The following is a 14,753-nucleotide window of genomic DNA, read 5'->3' as shown; positions in this document are numbered from 1 at the left end:
GCCCTGACCAACAAGTGCTGCGCTTGTTAATGAAGATCATTATTTTTCCTCCGAGCAGTGGTTAATTGCGTAATGCAAAGCACCCCATGGGCTGCCCTCGTGGAGCTGCACAGCAGCAGGGGAGTGAGGGATGGAGGCAGCCTGTCCCCAGCCTCATCATCCCCAGGGACAGCCTCCAGGGTGACATAAGGATGGGGCACATGATGCGCTCCCAAAACTGCTCAGGGATGAACACAGAGTAAAATGGCTTTCCTGGAGAACAGCCTCCTTCAGGGAAGCCCTTCTCCCAGGATCTGGCTGGTGTCATCACCCACCACCCCCTCACTGGAGCTGGAGACACATCCCTGCACTCCCAGCCTGGCTCTGGCTTGTCCATACTCCTGTCCGGGTGCCCTCAGGTTGCGCACCCAATGGTGGATGTGAATCTCATGGCAGTAGGGTGTGCATCCAGCGGTGCATGTGCATCCCATGACAGGAATATTGCATCTCTGCATCTTTGCAGCACAGCGAGCTGGCAACGGGCTTTGGGGGCAGGCGAGGGCTGTGCCAGCCCCATTCTGGGACAGCTGCCTGGGGGACAACTGCTCAAAGGCAGAAACAGGTTTGGGGTGGAAGCAGGAGGGATATTAACAGACCTCAAAACGTCCCCTGGGGCTGGAGGCAACGCAGGCAGCCAGGTTTAGAGCTGAGCCAATGTTGCCCTGGGCCAGGCGCCTGGTCCTGCGCTCACCATCCCCTTGGCACGGCCATGGAGACGCGCTGGAGGACACAGAGCCCTCCATGGCCGGGGCCGTGCCAACTGATCTCATTGATGGTCTGTTGCAGTGGCTGGTCTTGAACTAGCTGCTCCCAGGAGAATTATTCAATAAATTTGAATTAAGTGCGGGCGGGCGGCTTTCTGAAGCCTCTGAAAGAAAAGCAATGAGCTTAACCAGCCCCCTGGGCCCTCGGGAGGTCTGGCTGGCAGCCAGCCGCGGCCAGGATTCGGCGCATCCCTGAGCAGTGCAGAGGGAAAAGGCCGCTCATCAGTGTCTGCACCGCTGGAGACAGGGCTCGGGCAAGGCAGGAGTCCCACCTGGTCCTTCCAGGGGCCACCAGGTCTTGGGAGAGGCAACAGAGGTGAGGTGGCCAGAGGGAATATCACCCGGCTGCACAGCACAGTGTCCCTGGGGGGTGCTGGGTCCTGGCACAGGGACACCAACCCTGCAGATCCTGGCCACCACCTCACAGGGGTTGCGCTAGAGTCCATCCCACCATGCTTGGCGTGAGCAAGGGGAGAAGCACCCCAGGGGTTCAGGGGAATGTATTCAGAATTATGTGTCCTGAGCGCAAAGGGCAGAGCCTGGGTGAGCACTGGGAAGCAGCAGCAGGTCTTCACACCCAAACACCTTTCCGTACTAGGCCCTGGGCTCTGCAGAGTCTGCTCCTTCTCCTTTGGCTCTCAGTGGCAGCACTGGCTTCGCTCCAGACCTCTGATGAGGCTGTCAGGTGCATTTTTCCTTAAGATGCTAAAAACCTTGTAGCAAAGAGCTACAAAGCATAAAGCAGCGAGCCCTGGAGAGTGGCAGGAGGCAGAGCCTGAGCCCTCAGCCTCCAAAGTTGCTGCAGAACCCCGTGAACCACACACTGGCCCAAGCCACATTGACCAAAGCCAAGAAAACCCCATAAATTGATGATCCTATAATTTCTTAGTGAAAATGGATTTAGAAATGGTTATAATGCTTAGCCAATACTCAGCATCCCCCTTGCTCAAACATTTGAATCTGATATTAAGTACTTATATATATACACACACTATTTGAATGACAAATATTCTGATTGTGTTATTTTTAAACACCTGCATGCATTGCTAGTGTAAGTGCCATGCTTCCCCCTCCCCAACGCTGCTTTCCCTGATGGGGTTTTTGCTGCCAGGGAGGGTCCTGGGTAGGGGCAAGGATGGGGCCATGCAGCCAAGAGCACAGCCAGCATCCCAGGGGAGGCTATGGGAGCAGAGGGGACAGTGTGTGTGGCCATGCCATGCCCACACCTGGGGAAATCACTCCGCTTTCCAGCTGTGGCACATCTGCTTGCAGAGCTGCTTGACATGATGTTGCATCAAGGATGGTCTGCGGCAACCATAGCAACGGGGCTGCCTTGGTTTTCCACCTTTCCCAGCAGAAGTGATACTGATTTCTCCCAAATTTGCTGCTGCCTGAGAGACGCCAGCAAAAACCTCTGGCCAGGCAGGAGGGAGGGGCTGATCTGCCCCTGGGGAACGTACCCAGGTTCGGGCTCTGCTGTCCCGTGTCAGGGGAGGACTCTGATGTTGGGCCCAGAGAGCAGCTCCGCAGGCTCCAGGCACCCCCACCAGCCTGAGCCTCCACTGAGCCCTGAGTCGCATCCCAAACCCTGGATCTCTGCATCCAGCATCAGTGGGGCAGAAGCACTGCCTACCTACACCGACAGCTTGGATCCCACAAGAGGAAGAGAAGCCAAGCAGTCAAACATCTCTGTGACTGGTAGCAACCTGTAAACAGACAGCAGCTGTACAACAGAGCACACTGGTGTCGCCCACTGAAATGGCTACTGGGATTTGGAGATGGGGGCCCCTCGGTCCAGGAATGGTCACAGGGATTTAGGGTGTCAGCGCGGCCCTTTTGATGCTGAGGGCACCCTGGGAGCAGGACAGCACCTGGTTTCCACGGCACACCACCAGCAGGAAGGTATTAAGAAATGCAAAGATGAACCAAACACGAGCTGCACCCTGGACTCCCCCAGCCCTGAGTTGTACCCGCTCCTGTGCCAACCAGTGCCAGGGTTGCCGCAGTTGTGGCACCCACTGGTCCAGCCCCAGCTGAGCCTGGCCACTAGCACCACAGCCTCTCCCTGAGCCAATCCCACCTTCCAGCATCGTGGACTTTGCAGCTCATGCTCTCCTCTCATCACTGGTGATGCCCGTGGTTCCTCAGTCTGCCCTTGGTGCAGGTCCCACCCTCCCCCCAGCCTGCCCTCTCCTTAAGGCATGGTCCAGGGGAGCTCTGGGCTGTTTTGCTGCTGCTCAATGCTTCTGAGAGATGATTTTTTGGGGGTTCTTGCTTTCAGGGTACCAAGCCACTGCAATCAGGTCCAGGCTGCGCTCCCCTTGCACAACTTTCCTCTCCCACACACTGAGAAATCTGGCTCTGCAATGGCAGCAGCACAGGAGTGTAAGGTCAAGTCCTGTGCCAGATACAGGCAGCACACTGAGCTGGCTGTCCCCAACACTGGTGACACTGCAGTGTGGCAGCGTGGGGATGTTCATGAGGAGCAACAAGGAGAAATTGCTTCAAAAGCTCAACGCGGCACCCATCACATATCACCCATATTTACCCCGTGGCACCAAGTGCACTGTGACCCAGGACCCCAGCAGGCAGCCTGGCTCTCCCAGCCTGGAGATGGCTACCAGGGCCCAGGAATGGTTGTGGGGATTTGGGGCATCAGAGTGGTCCTCCAAGCTGCTGAGGGCATCTCCCAGGCTGCCTGCTCCCCCAACTCAACTTCACAGCAGACGCTCTGTTTGGGACTTGGGCAAAGACATCACCATGGGCAGGCAGGTCCTGCCACCTAGGAGCCTTCTCCTGGCCCCACACCCCAAAGCAAGCCAAGGTCCTTAGCAAGCATAGGCAGAGGTCTGCAATAAACATCCAAATGGGTGTTTTCTGCCCCATTTCTGACTGGCCTGCCGGCCGAGGGAGCTGCGGGGCTGCATTGCCACCTGGTGACCATGAGGAATAGCGCAGCTGCCTTTGAGCTGCTGCTTCAGAGAGCAGCGAAATGAGTTCCTTAAAACCACATTGCTGAAGCGACACTTCTCAATACCCTGCACAGACAGCGGTACTTACACGCCGTTATAAATATAAGTGTTATTATGTTTGTATTTATACGTAAATGTGATACAAAGTTGCTTCAGTCTTCATCCAGTTTTTTAATTTGTATTTTGCACCCTCATGCCCGATACCTTCGGTGCTTTGTGCCTTTCCCCAGGGAGCAGTGAGGGCAGAGACCACAGCTCTGCTAAAGCACTGCCTGGAGCACTGGCATCCCGTTTCAGGCACTACCAGCAACAGGCCATCAAGACAAAAATTCATCCTTTTACTCACGTCTCACTGATGAAGAGGTGGTACATACAGAAACTGCAATATTGTAAAGACTAGGCTAGTATTTAAAGGGTACTGGTTATTCATGCAGTATTTTTTTTCTGGATACCCAGCAGAACATCTCAGCAACATTCAGCCCAAAGGCCGAGCTGAGAGCACGGGTGCGGGCACTGGTTTATCATAGAATGTGTTGGGTTGGAAGGGACCTTTAAAGCCCATCTAGTCCCACCCCCCTGCAGTGAGCAGGGACATCTTTGACTAGATCAGGTTGCTCAGAGCCTCATCCAGCCCGGCCTTGAACGTCTCCAGGGATGGGACCTCCACCACCTCTCTGGGCAACCTGTTCCTATGTTTTACCACCCTCATTGTAAAGAGCTTCTTCATAACATCTAATCTAAATCTGCCCTGCTCTAGTTTAAAACCATTGCCCCTCATCCTATCGCTACATGCTTGCAAACAGCCCCTCCCCAGCTTTTTTGTGGGCCCCCTTCAGGTACTGGAAGGCTGCTATAAGGTCTCCCCAGAGCCTTCTCTTCTCCAGGCTGAACACCCCCAACTCTCTCAGCCTGTCCTCATACCAGAGGGGCTCCAGCCCTTTGATCATCTTCACGGCCCTCCTCTGGACCTGCTCCAACAGGTCCATGTCCTTCTTGTGCTGAGGGCTCCAGAGCTGGACACAGTACTCCATACTCTTCCGTAGCCACCAAAGACAACTGAGGATGTTCAGCCATAGGGCCAGGCTGGGGAGGGATGAGGGACAGCAACTTCACCGTTCAACTGAAGGAGCAAAAATGCATAAGGAAAATCCACTTTTGTGTACAGAGAAAATGGTTGCAGCTGTTAAGTGTGGCCACTAGCCCTAAGGCAGCGTGTGCCTGTGCTATTTGTGTTAGGGGTAGAAAGCCCAAGGGAAGAGCTGCCTTGCAAGGGGTATTTTCTTTACCAGGAGGTATAACCTTTGATAGGAAACTTTCAGTGGCTGCTGCGCTGTTTCTCTGTTGTTTAGCAAGCCCTGTGACCTGCTGGGGTATGTGCCCTGTGGGGCTGTGATACTAGCCCTGGTTGCTTTGGCTCAGCATCAGCTTGGGTGACCAGGAGCCTTGCTTAGCATGGGTTCCCTCTGGGGGAAACCTGGATGTGAACTCTAAGGCTTTGGAAAAAGCGGCAAATGATTTTATATGTTTTTCTCTGCCTGTTGTGTTAATGTTGGATGCTTGCCTCACTGTGTGAAGCTGTTTGTTGGGCAGTTACTGCTCATCAGGCTCAATGAGGAAACTTTCTGTTCCCTTGTGGGAAGGGAAAAGGGCTGGGGATAAAGACTGGGGCAGCAGCTCCCTGTGAGGAGGAAGAGTGGGGGAGTCCATGTATGAGGAAGACTGGCTATATGTGAGAAGTGATTTAACAACTTTAAATGAGTTTTAAATTTTAAATGCAGTAAGCAGGCCTCTTTGATGTGAGGGAGCCTTGCACTGCTCCATCCCCTATGCCCTGGATTTACCATTTCTTCCTTGTCTTTCATATCTTTAAAAGCTGCTCTAATTAGCAGAGTGGAGCTCAGGCTGCAAAAACCCGGATGAGAGCTAGTGCAGAGACCAAGCCCTTAAAGTTCAAGGGGATTTAGTTCAACCAAAACAGAATGACCCACATAAAAAATCCCCCTGAATTCAAGTTTTGACCAGCCTCAGTGTCCAAAAGTGCTTGAGGAAGGCCCCATCTTTAGCAGCTTGAGTTGTGCCTCTTCTCCCTCTCCTCTGTGGCAGGTGGGTACTGCAGCTGCGTAGGAGCAATGCTAGAAACACTGCTGTCCCTGCAGCTGTGCCTCTTGGCCCATGCTCTCACCTTCTCTCTCCCAAGCCCAGCAGCTTTGTGTCAGGTCAGTATTAAAGAAAGGTGTTAGGACCTCTTTAGAGGAGTGCCTCTTCAGAAATAAAACTTACATAGGCATCGCTCTTTCTTGAGAGCTTAAATAAAATGGGATATTTTTTTAGAAGATTTAGGCATCGTAAAGCCTTCAGAGCACGTGATGTCAGCAAAATGCAACCAGCTTTTATGTAGTGGGTGCTGTGAAAAAGAAACAGATACTTAATATAAGGGAGGTTCCCGGTTCACTTGTATCTTGAACCCTAGATTGCTGGTCTGAGTGATGTCACTCTATCCTGTCCCCTTGGCACCCTTTCTGTGCAGTGTGGGAAATGTTGCAGCGATGCTGGTGACAGGAGGGATGAGGTAAGGTGCCTTCAATGCAGTCTGCACTGAAGATAGCAAATAAAGCCCCTGTAATGAGTTGGCCAGTGCACAAGAGCACAGCTACCACCTTTGGAAGGACTTGGAGTTGCTTGGCTCTGAGCAGCAGCCCTAATTACTGCTCATTAATGGAAAACCTATTTCAGTTTAATTGCTGAGAATTTAGGCTTCTGCAACAGAGGGTCTGATCTCTAATCTGGCCCCTGCTAGAAAGCTCGAAGCAAATCCTACAGTCTAGGTAGAAATTTTAGTCTCCCACTTGATCACAGCAGGCTTTGAAATGTGATTGAAGCTTTTCCGTGTTGGGCTTGAATTCCTGAAGGTCTGGATGCTGATAGCAAATCCTTTTCGTCTTTGCCCCTTAACCACTCTTCCCACAAAACAAAGCATGAGCCAGGGTTTGTGGGTTTGAGGATGGAAGCACTGGGGAGATGATGGGCTGATAGCACAATACAGGCTAATAAATGTTGGCGAAAGCCCATAAGAGTGGGTTCTTGGGATGTTTCAGGATGTTTAAGCTTGGAGCTCACTCTCTGTATGGGCAGGTCAGCCTTTCCTGGGTAGGAGAGCACAAAATGTTCATGGCTAAGAAGAAAATCTGTGCAAAACAGGCTCCAGGATATGAAATAACAGAACCTTCCTGCGAGGGCTGGTTTGTTAAGGGAAGGGACAAAGCAGCAGGGCGAACCTCAGTTTCTGCGCTGCTGAGCTCTGCAGGGCTGGACTTGCAGCCGTTGTGAGTCACTGCAGTGCAAAGAGCATCTAGCAAAGATGGTGAGGATGGATAAAGTCCCCACAAACTCCTCTGTCTTCCGGCTCCTTCCTCAGAAAGGTCAAAATGGGCGCTTGAAGGTACTTGCCCTGCTGCCTGTAGCCCCATACTGGCTGGAGGATCAGTGTGTGCAGTGCTTACCCCATCACCAAGTTCTCACTCAGTTTGCAAAAATAAATCAGCCTGGATGTTAGCTCAGCAGGACACCTGAAAGCTTAATAGATGCCTGACTCACCACATTTCCAATGTGCTGGTCTAAACTGGGCACATTAATAACCCTTTGGGGCTGCTATCTAGAGAAATGGGAAGCACTGAACTTCCTACAGTTGCAAGCCGGAGGCTAATTTCTCATTTTGGGGGATGCATGTGGGAGACATGGCCAAACATCTGGGTGTCCTGCCTTCACATGCAGGCTGCTGCTCACCAAAGGGGATTCCCAGCACATGGCTGAGGGCGATGCGCTGCTGAGCTCTGTAGGTATGAGGCATTAGCTACTGAGTTGTAGAGCTAATTTAATATGCATTTTGTCAAATGTTTGTAGCAGATAGCAGCTGTTTGCTACTCCTACTCTTTCCTCACTGCGGTGCTGGCTAAGAAGGGTGATATTTTTATTCAAAAGGCAGCAGGAGATGTTTCTGTGGGGAGGAGAGTTGGTGTGGATGCCCATCAGGAAAAGTGGTGCCATTGGAATGGCCTCAGGTGAGGCCTTTCTGGAAGGTGGAAAGCATTGGGTGTCTCCATTACCCCACGGTGGGACCCAGCTGGTGGCCTGCAGCACCTGGGCCCAGGGGTGCTGTGTTGTCTGGCTTTTCTGTATCCCAGTGAACTGTGTGCAGGTGTAGGCAGGTGCCTAAGACAGAAGTCATCCTTTTTCCATAAACCTTGGCAGAAAATAAGTCAAAGTTAATCAAAACCTGGTTTTCACATATTTATTCTTTTCTGTTTCTCTGAGAGGTGGTAACTCCACCCTCCAACATGCTCTCCAGAAAAACCTTGGGAGGAAGGAAGGGCCTGGCACAGCCTCTGGGTGGGACCCTCATCTGGTTCCCCTCTTCCTTGGCATCCAGCAGGCCTGTTCGGGGGAGGGGGGAGGGAAATCACTCAAGCAACAGCTGGTCCACTTTAATCATGGCCTGCAAGCAACAGAACCACAAATATAAACATTTTTGGAGAGGATGAAAAATTTCTCTGTGCCAGACTTCTTCTGTAACCTTGAGACATATAAATTGTATATACTTCTGGGTCCACTGTTAAGATCTCCCAGACTGACCCAAGACAGGTTTTATGCAACAGCTTTGCCTGGGGAGACTGTTCAGGGATATTTGGCTGGAGTTTGAGGAAGGTGGTTGGGTTGAGGAGTTGGAGGCTTTGCCATCTGTTGGAGATGACCAGGTGACATGGGGGCTTGCATGGGCTCTTCCTCCTATTGATTATGTCCCGAGAGCTGAGCAGGCAATAATTAAAGGCCTTCTCTGAAGGAGAGAATTGCAAGAGGGCACTTCATAGGTGGGCTAAATAGTTGCTACGCTGAACCTTGACGCTTTGCAGCATGTTAAATGGCATGGCTTTTGCAATGCGATGCAGGATGCTTTCCTTCCTCCTGGAAAAATAAACTCATGGTGGGGCTCCCCGTCACTCCTGGCTGCTCCAGTTGCACTCGGGAGGCAGTGGAAGCCCTGCAAAGCTGCAGTGCTTGTTCTGCTGGGCCATGGCAGCTTCTTGCAGGGATTTGAAGCTGTGGGAAGTGCGATGGGACTCTTGGAAGTGGATTTAATCCAAGTGGGTGGTTTTGCTGGTGGATTTTTGCAAACTGCAGCCGCCCACGAGGTGGTGCTGTGGGATAGGGGACACCGCCACCGAGACACCACTACAGGGCCCTTGCTGCTGCTTCGTGGCTCTGGGTAGAACAGAAAATTGATTTGTGGCTTCGGTAGAGGAATGAGAATTTCTCGCAGTGTCTTTGCAAAGGTCTCTTCAGGGAGCACAGATGGGGAGTGAGTGACATCAGCTGCAGCTGGGAGAGTCCCCTCCATAGGAAAACCCCATCAGAGGGAAAGTAATGACCAAATCCCATTAAATGATGCATAAATGACAACTTGTGCTGAGCCTTTTTCACTCAGAAATTAGTGTTGCTGATGTTATGTTTAAAATCTTCATGATCAAAAAGGAAACACACCTTATGTGTAAGTAAAGCCAAGAACATATTGCTGGTATTTACAATAGCTAAAGAGTTTAATAGTTATTGAACAAGATAGGTTGTTGCAGAAAAAGAAATAATGGAATTAAAACTGTTACACACGCACTTTGTTTCTACCCCTTTTTGGGTGTTATGCTCATTTGAGGGTTTTTGCTCCCCTGGCTATTAAGGTTGGTGTTTTCATTCTGGAAGTGATGGGGGATAGTACAGCAAGGTGTCAGTGTGAGTCCTTTGGTAAGAATATGAGATTTTTGGTGGTGATCTGGGTTTGCTCGCTCTAGGGTCCTCTTGGTGTCACTTCTTTATATTTGCTAACACGCCTTTACACCTTTGCGCTTTCTTCAGCAGAGAAGCCTTTACACTATCACTTCTTTTTTTGTGGTCTGCACCGTGTTATGTCTAAATTTATCATATTCAGTGGCCTTTTCATGTATTACATTCTGCTTCTGTGTTCTGTCACACCTAAAACCAACTTTGCCCAGCTCCAGGTTTGCATTTCTTTAACTGACTATTAGTGGGTAGTTTATAGCTGTGGGGTCCCCAGGGCCAGCCCCCAGCTCTTATTGCCCCACACCTGCACGCCTCTGTGCTGTCTCCCATGTCTCTGCTTCCTTGCAGTCTGGAGACTTTGCAAGCTTGGCACAAAGCTTATGGCTTGCTGCTGGTGATGGCAGTACTGTATTACAGGGTATGTGGTTACCCTGCCCATGTAGGCGCTGGAGAGAAGGTGAGGGGTTTCTGTCCCACAGCCCTTCCAGTGCCTTTCCCCTCCAGTTATGATGCTTCACACACAGGAGGGCTGTTTGGGGCATTTTTGATGCCGAGCTCCTGAACTCTGGGAGTCTTGTTAGGGGAAAGATGTTTTTTTCTGAACATGTTCTGTCAAATTATGTTCTTCATTAATAATGATACCTTTGATCAGTGCCATGGAAAGTGTGGGAAGTTCTTAGAAGACTTGGTGTTTTACAAAGAAAGTGAATGAATGAACAAATATTTGCCACAGGGATCCTTCTTTCTTTCCAAGCAAACACGTGGATTATTTCAATTGAAAGCAAAATATTACAGAAAAATACGAAATCCATGCCAACCTCTGTTTTTATTTTTAATTTCAGATCCTCTCTGTCTAGAAATAAAAGCATCACTGGGGTTTGATCTGGAGTCTTCTGAAGTCAAAGGAAGATTTTTCCTCAAAGTGATTCAGTAACAGTTAATACTGGACTGAGAGAGGCTAAATAATTTAGTCAGAAATTCCCACTGCTGTGTGTTTGCGATCCAAACATGCTGTGAGCCAAAGGGTGTGCTGAGATGTCCATGAATACAGAGATCCCCTCAGCTCCCAACATGCAGGCTGGGTCCAGCAGCTGCTCAGCCAGTGCTTAAAAACCTTCATTTGTGGCAGCTGCTGGGTTTTGTCCCTGCTCCCACCGTGGGAGTGGTGTGGGATTTGTCCCACCTGGGTGTAAATAGGCAATGAGCAGAGATGGGTGCTCTCACCCAGTGATGCTTGTGTCTCTGTGCCCAGGAGAGCTACTGGGGACTGCCAGCAGCAATGTGGTGGTCCTGTGTTGCATTGGTGCAATTAGTTTATTCAGCTAGTTGAATTTGTCTTTCTCTGTTTTTATTCTGAGAGATAGGTTGGCCAGGTAACAAGTGTAGCACAAGTTGCAGTCTATTTCTGTAACATGCCAAAACAAAAATCTGTGGTTTTCCTGCTACATGTTGATCAGCAGGGCCCTTCGATACTACCCAAACACTGATTTTAAGCTCTGCTTCTACAGTATTAGGGAGAGATAAGGGTTTTTCCACCAATATTGGTTTTTCTTAATATTTTTTTCTAACCCAGTCATTCTGGTGTGGTCTTCCCCCAGAACTTTCTTTAAGGAACTGTTTTGTGACACTAAGCATGTCTGCTCTAAGACTATGGTGATTTGCTATATGCTGTTGGTGGAACAACTTGGTCATGCTGGGCTCTTGTTCTTGGCTTGGGGTTATTTGGCAACAGCATGACCCAGGGCCAAGGCTGCAATGTGGAGTTGCCTCCTTTGACTTTCTGTAGTCATGACAGCCACCTCTGACTCACACATTCTTCTCCTTAGACCTTACCTGGGAACAGCCTCTTCTGCAAAGAAGCTCCTGATTTTGTACTGGTGACTCGTAATCTCTGCCTGATCACTCCAGTACTGTCTCCTTCTGCCCATATGAAAATCTCAGCCTGTCTTTTCAGGGTCCTCTGGAGATGCAACCACCAACTCAATCTCCACATGCCTGAGAGCTCTCAGTCTCTTTTCCATGCCCTTCCCTCCATCTTCCTCCTTGATCTGCTGCCAATACCATGATTATCATTCAGGTCAGCTCCCTGTTGCTGCCTTTGACTAAGATTTCCCTCCGAGTCCTGATGTTGAAGCTACATCTAAATTTTACAGACCTTCTGCCTAACGCTTCTATAATTCAACCCTTCTGATCCATCTATGCAGGTAGGATGTCCGTGCTTGTTATCTTATCTAGGGCTCATATGTTCCTTCTGGTGCTACCAGGTACAGACAGAGCAGGGGCAGGTATTAAAGACTTTGATAGCCACAGTGGGTCTGGCGCTTCACCAACTTATTGTGGGTTTGCTGGAGATTTTCTTGTGCACAGGCAGGCTTTTGCATACCTTTAAGCCAACCCCAATTACCACTTTAACTGAGCTTCCAGAGTGATAGAAAATGTGGAAAAGTACCATGAATCCTGTTTTCTTCCCCATCAATATTTTTTTTTGTTCAGATGGGACTCCCCCCAGTTAGGTAAACCCAGACATGCCATGAAGTTGGGAATGTGAATTCATCTCTGCTGCTGCCCTGCCCTTGCCTTGGGCCTCAGCAAATGCCGTCCTTTCCTGCTCTGCTCAGTTCAAACTGTTCTCTGAGAATCTTGTTTTTACCTATCTGTGGTGACCACCTCTCCCCTGCCTGCACCCCTGCTGCTCCCCTTCCCTGTCACAGCACCAAAGTGCCAGCAGAGCAGTTTTCTTCACTCTTCAAGGCCCTTCAGGTGTATTTATTCCCTGGTGCCAGTCTTTGGCTTCTCCTGAGCCGCCTCCCACAGCTGGACAAACTGCTTGTAAAGACGTGCTAGATTCCTCATGGTGGTCCTTTACTTCCTTCCTTTAACACTTGCTTTACACCTTCAAATCTTGACACCAGGCAGACCACTGACATGGGATTTTTGCCCATGGGGCTGCTCAGGAATAGTCTCCCTGATCCCTTATTGCCTCTCCCTTCTTACTGAAGGCAGCAGTAGGTCACGGGGAAGGAATGGTGTACAGGAGGTCAAATGGATGCCCTGCCCTTTGCCTCTTGCTTCTCCCAATTCCCTGTGCCATCCCATCAGCTTTGCATGTGATACCCTCATCATCCATGGAAGAGGCTTCTTCGCTCTCTACACTGAGTGTCTAGAACAACTGAGTCATAAGTCAGTTTTCAGAGACATTAGTGCAAATAATTGCTAATTGCATCCCAGAGAAGCAGCTGACTTTTTTTTTGGCAGGCAAAAGTCTCTCACATCAGTATGCAGGCAGAATCGGGTGCATTGGATGGGGGATGGTGGCCCAGATCTCTTTGGTGTGCTTTGTCTGTGCATCTAATAGGCTTTGTTTATTACTGCTAAGTCACGATGCCTTTGGTCACCACAAATGCGAAACAGAATGGTTCAGACTATGGAAACTGGGTCAAATTAGTAAGGGGGAATACAAAAGACCAGTGTGCGAGCCTGGGAGGACAGAACCGAAAGGCCAAAGCACAAAATTATGAGAGAACTAAGGACGTAGAGGAGGAGAAGAAGCCAGTGCACAAGTATATTAGATGCAAGAGGAAGATGGAAAAGTATTGGTTTAGCCCTCAGATAAGAGGGAAGGCTGTGGATGGGCGATGCCCATCACATTAGTATTTCATGCTGAATTGCTTCAGCTTCAACTAAAATGTCCAGCTGCCACCAGGCAGCCAGCACAGTAGAACACAAGAAAAAGCATGTGAATTGTTGTTCTCAAACCATCCAGGTGCCGTGAAAAATCACCGTAGGGTATGTAGAGAAAAGCCTGGAGCAAAGTCAGAGCTGCTCACCACTTTTTGAGACCTTATGAAGAATGAGTGATGTCTCCTGGCAGAGATTTTTTTTTAAAAAAAATGAAGTCTTTCAAATGGGGTTAAGGAAGGTCCGTGTACAGACCAGCAGTTTCATTTTAGCTGCCAGGAAAATACTAGAGCAAATAGTGAAACTGTTAGCACATAACGAGGGGGTCAGCTGCATCCCGTTGGTTTTGCCTAGAACAAATGGCTTTCAAAACACTTTGATTTTTCTCCTGTGACAGTATAATCCAGGTTTATGGTCAAAAGAAAAACAGTCCGTATTGTGTAACTTGACATTAATAGAGCTTTTGATTTTCTCCAATTATATTTTCATAATCAAGGCAGAGAAACCTCATTAGAAGAAATCTTCATTAGGTGGTTGCAAAACTGGTTGGAAAGCCATGCTAAAAGTTATTTCTTATCAGAAGAGAAGACTTCACAAAATGGGGTTCTGCAAAGGTTTATCTTGGGTTTACTGTTGATAAGTATTTTCATTAATGATCTGGAGGATGAGATTGTTCTTATTAAATTTGCAAATGAAGTCAAACAGAAGGTCTCAGCTGCAAATTTGCCAGAGAAGGATTAGGATTTAAAACTAGTTTGAACAAAGAGGTGAGAAATAAAATGCTCTCCATTCCCACTCTTCATGGGAGAAGTCAAGGGTTTAAGTTTTATCTATTTAGACATTGAGTGCAACTCTCCAACAGGAAGGGTAATGATGTACTGGCCTCGCTTGCCTCAGAGTAGTGTAAAAGCTTCAGGACAAGCAAGATGTAGGAAAAGGAAATTAAGATATAGCTTGTGTAAAGGTGGTCCTGCCCTGGTGTGGAGGGAGGGCCTGTTGAGGTCTCTTCCCTCCTTGTTTGTGGTCTGTAAGGCAGGAGAGGGTGGTTCAGCTGCTGTCTGTGATCACTGCAAGTGGTCAGGAACCAGCCCTGCGTGTGGGTGCTGGAGGCAATAACACGCACATTCCCCTGCCGCTGACTTTCATGTCTTTTGTTGTTTTATGGAGAATCTTCTACTGACTTGCAGATCACCAGAGTATTCAAAGCACTGCTTTTGCTGTTTCTCCATGTTTCTTTGGCTGGGGGCGGGGGGTGAATGTGGAAATTCATAATATGTCTTATCAACTACACAAGTTAATAATGTGGATCTTGTGTAACTTGGACCTCTACCAGAGTGAATCAATGATGCATAGATCTTCTAAGTTCACTAAATTCCCAGAAGTAAAACTCCTCCAAAACTTATCTGTATATGGAATAGCATTATCTTATAATTTACACTTGCGTTTCTATTTCTGGACTGATACAGCTCGTAAT

Source organism: Larus michahellis, chromosome 12 (assembly GCF_964199755.1).
Source record: "Larus michahellis chromosome 12, bLarMic1.1, whole genome shotgun sequence".
Taxonomy (NCBI): Eukaryota; Metazoa; Chordata; class Aves; order Charadriiformes; family Laridae; genus Larus; species Larus michahellis.
The sequence above is the reverse complement of the archived record's forward strand: the minus strand, read 5'-3'. Positions refer to the sequence as shown.